Below are 4,442 nucleotides of genomic sequence, written 5' to 3'. Positions count from 1 at the left end.
TGTGTCAACTTATCAGCTTTGGATTCAGTGTTCATTTGTATTTTTTTTTTTACAATTTAAACTAAGCTTTATCCCTGCTATCTGAGAGGGCTCAAGCTAACTGTACTTATTAGTAACGTCACAAAGACAAGCTAACTGTACTTATTAGTGATGTCACAAAGACAAGCTAACTGTACTTATTAGTGACGTCACAAAGACAAGCTAACTGTACTTATTAGTGATGTCACAAAGACAAGCTAACTGTACTTATTAGTGATGTCACAAAGACAAGCTAACTGTACTTATTAGTGATGTCACAAAGACTAGCTAACTGTACTTATTAGTGATGTCACAAAGACACGCTAACTGTACTTATTAGTGATGTCACAAAGACAAGCTAACTGTACTTATTAGTGATGTCACAAAGACAAGCTAACTGTACTTATTAGTGATGTCACAAAGACACGCTAACTGTACTTATTAGTGATGTCACAAAGACAAGCTAACTGTACTTATTAGTGATGTCACAAAGACACGCTAACTGTACTTATTAGTGATGTCACAAAGACTAGCAAACTGTACAAATTGATGTCACACAGACTAGCTAGCTGTGATTAGCAGGCTAGCTAACTGTACTTAGTGATGTCATGTGGGAAAACTTACAGTTGGTGCTTGAACCAACCTTCAGTTAGAATTTGGCCAAAAGAGATGAAGGAAGTACTACAATATGAGGTTATTTATACAGTTTTCACAAGATTAGTTTATTTTCCCAATGTTTTTTTTCTCTTGCATGTGTGACCATCATTTAAAAAAAACTCAATCCTTCAAGCACAGTTATTTAATTTATTTATTTGTTTTGATGTAGCCATGCCTATGTGGTGATGCTTGGCTACCCAACACGACGAGCCCTATAATAATAAATGATTGTTGGTTGGAATTCGCCCGCCGCATGTTTTCTTTCTTACTCAGAAAGTGGAGACAGCAGGTTGTGAATGTTGGTGGTTTCTAATATCCATTCACTATAATAATATAATATATAATATATACAGCAGGATTCTTTAGAATATCCATTCTTAAAATATTATAACTTTATAAAATAGATTCCATAATACATATATAGTACTTTATATTATAAAGTATATACTATGTATATAGTAGGCTACTTTAGATATCCATTTTATACTATATAGGGTTAGGGGTACTTCATAATATCGATTCTATATAAAGGCTGATTTATAATATCCATTCTTCATAGTAGGCTAATTTATAATATCCATTCTATGCTACATATATAATACTTAATAGCATTCATTATAGTAGGGATACTTTTTAATATCCATTCTATCCTAGTTTTACAAATACTTCCTAAACTTCCATAAGGTCGTCACGCGACATGACTGAAGGACAGAAGCAGCCTGATAACGAAGTGGTCCAATACATCATGAAGCACCTTATCAAGTTAGGGCTTTGGTTACATTATAGAGAGTATATAGTGTATACACTCTATACAGAGTGTATATAAAGTGTATACAGAGTGTATGTATATACAGTGTATATGCAGTAATTTGACACCTTTTTGTCACATGAGAAACTGGTGGTGTTGTATTGTATTTGCAAAAATGCAAACAACGTAGCATTCGTTTTTGTAGTGGCCCTCCAGGACAGACAGACAGCTACAGACAGACAGACAAACTGACAGAAATGTAAGCAGACAGGTAAGAAGGAAGACAGACATACGGACCTAGGAAGTGACAGAACATCATTTCTAGTGGGAAGCCTGTTGTTTAATATATAAAACTTCCAATATACGTGACAAAATAACTACTCATTAATAACTGTCTACACATGCGCACTGGCGCCGAAGGCACTGAGAGGTAAATGAGGCATCGAGGTCTCCTCTGATTGGACGACTCCTACTGCGTTTGAAGAACTTCATAAAGAGCCAACTCGTTAATTCGTTCACATGAATAATCGGTTTACTGATGTCTTCCCACTACAGGCCATCTGACCTAAAACCGGACTCTCCCTCCCTCCCACCTCCCACCTCTCCCCTCCCTCTCTCTCTTCTCTCCCTCCCTCCCTCCTCCCTCTCTCTCCTCCCTCCCTTCCTCCCTCCTAACTCCCTCCTCCCTCTGTATTCTCCCTCTCTCTCCTCCCTCCCACCTCCCTCTCTCTCCTCTCTCCCTCCCTCCTCCCTCTCTCTCCCTCCTCCCTCCCTCCCTCTCCTCCCTCCTAACTCCCTCCCTCCTCTCTCTCTCTCTCTCCTCCCTCTCCCTCCTCCCCCCCTCTCCCTCCTCTCTCTCTCTCTCCTCCCTCTCTATTCTGCTTGCTCATCGAGTCGGAGCAGATTTGATTGTGATGCTAAACTGACCGGGGAAGAAGAAGCAGGAGAGTTTCTGACAACCGGTGAAGTCTGATCGCTGATCGTCCTGCGACGCGGACGCGTGTGTAGCGACATCCCAGCAGTGAGGTCGGAGAGTGACTGAGGGCTTTCGGGGTGTTAGTGGCCACTTCCCCGGCCACTTGTTGCAGTCTGGCCGGAGAACAAGTGCTCCCAGAATGTGCGGAATGCGCTCCGCAGCCGACGGGTTGGTCGTGTTTTTTAACCCGACGAGGAAATGATTTGCAACATACATTCCCAGTATTTGACGTTGTTTTTATACACACGCTTCCTGACCCTTAACTGTCCATGAACTAGGACGTGTAAGACTCCGTAACTCGGACTACCGGGGCTATTGACAACTTTCCCTCCACTCCGGCGTCCTCCATGGACCGCGGGGCCGGGCATGGATAGCAGCGCTAGCGGCAGCTCGGACTTCCACGCCGAGGGAGTGGTGCTGGTGGAGGCCCGGCTCCGGGGCAGCAGCTCGGAGCTCCACGCAGGGGGAATGATGCTGGTGGAGGCCCGGCTCCGTGGCGGCGCCCCCTGGGGCTTCACCATGCAAGGGGGGCTGGAGCATGGCGAGCCGCTCATCATTTCCAAGGTAGGTCTGCCCCCTGCAAGGGGGCCAAGGTAGGGGGGTACCCGGTAGGAGGTACCCTGTGGGGTGTAAGGATACCAGGTGACTGTTGGGATGTACCAGGGACCCGGTTAGAGGGTACTGGCTATAGGTGGTAGGAGGTACCGTGTAGGGGTCTATGTGGGAGATACCAGATAGAGGATACCAGGTTATCAGTACCCGGAAGGGGGTACCGGGTAGGAGGTACCATGAGTACCAGTCAGGGGGTACCAGGCAGGTATCACCTGAACCCCCGTTATACACCCGGCAGAACATCTGGATCAACGGTGCCCGATGCGCAGCGGCACTACGTGCTGATACCACGTGTAATATGTACATTTTCCTCAGCTGGAAATAGGACCATGGCATGGCTACATTTTTATATACATGTAACATGTGTCATAACATCACTATTCTTTATAATGTATGGCAGATTGGCAGACACCTGTTCCCTCCACTCTGTCCATTCCGTTGTGTTGTTGTTTGTTGTGAGCAGATGTTTGTTTGGGTTGTGCTCGAATGTCTTCTTGATGTTTTGCACGAGAGGCCCTTATGGATGCCGACACAATGTGGGGAAATGCCTTGTCCTTGAAAAGCTTGTGTCACGAGAGTCACACCAACTTGAGCTTCTTATGACAGACCATAAAGATCACCTTAAGGGTTCAACTTGTCAATCACTCAGAGGGTTGTTGGGCAGAAGGCCGGTCCCATTCAGGGTGGAGGTGATGAAGGGCCAGGTGTGTCGTGGTAGTCCTGTATACAGCTTGCAGTGGGAGAGGACTCAGCAATAAGGTCAGGTCTCCAGGTCAGAGGTCATGTAGCAGACACTTTAATCCAAAGCTGCAGAGATTCGGATGAGGCTAGAGGGTACTTATTCACGTTGTCGTAGCTTCCAGACATTTCACAGGGATATACGGTTACGGTATATGTTCCTACTTAGATAAGTCTGTCCATAGATGTAGTCTGAATCTCCACTAGTGTTCATGTACTACTTTAAATGAAAAGTCTGCAATAGTTTCCACCAATGAACACGTATGAAAGTCAGTTTATCCTGTATTATATACAGTCTATGTTAGGTCAGATTAACCTGTATTATATACAGTCTATGTTAGGTCAGATTAACCTGTATTATATACAGTCTATGTTAGGTCAGATTAACCTGTATTACAAACAGTATGTTATGTCAGTTTATCCTGTATTATAAACAGTCTATGTTAGGTCAGATAAACCCGGATTATATACAGTCTATGTTAAGTCAGTTGAACCTGTATTATAAACAGTCTATGTTGAAGTATGTGTATAAAGTATTAAGTATACGTATGTCATTTCTGCCGCTGGGGGTCTGTTGGTGGCAGCATTGGAGTGGAGGTATTCAGTGCAGATCGATCCAACGTTATTCACGTTCCGTCATTGCCAGGAGAATGCCGCAAGTAACATAACGTTAACCTGCTAACATTAGAAGAG

General features: G+C 44.1%; 1 protein-coding gene across 1 annotated transcript in view; it reads left to right on the top strand.

Moving 5' to 3' along the window:
- The window catches only part of slc71a2a (solute carrier family 71 member 2a), a 10,747-nt gene extending 9,833 nt beyond the window's left edge, over positions 1–914 (top strand). Inside the window, exon 13 of the mRNA XM_084482764.1 lies at positions 1–914. This exon is cut by the window's left edge and continues 498 nt beyond it. The gene's annotated coding sequence lies outside the window, so the exon portion shown is untranslated.
- Positions 915–4,442: the final 3,528 nt, after the last annotated feature.

The sequence above is a fragment of the Micromesistius poutassou genome (genome assembly GCF_964030765.1).
Source record: "Micromesistius poutassou genome assembly, chromosome: 18".
NCBI lineage: Eukaryota > Metazoa > Chordata > Actinopteri > Gadiformes > Gadidae > Micromesistius > Micromesistius poutassou.
The sequence above is the reverse complement of the archived record's forward strand: the minus strand, read 5'-3'. Positions and strand labels throughout refer to the sequence as shown.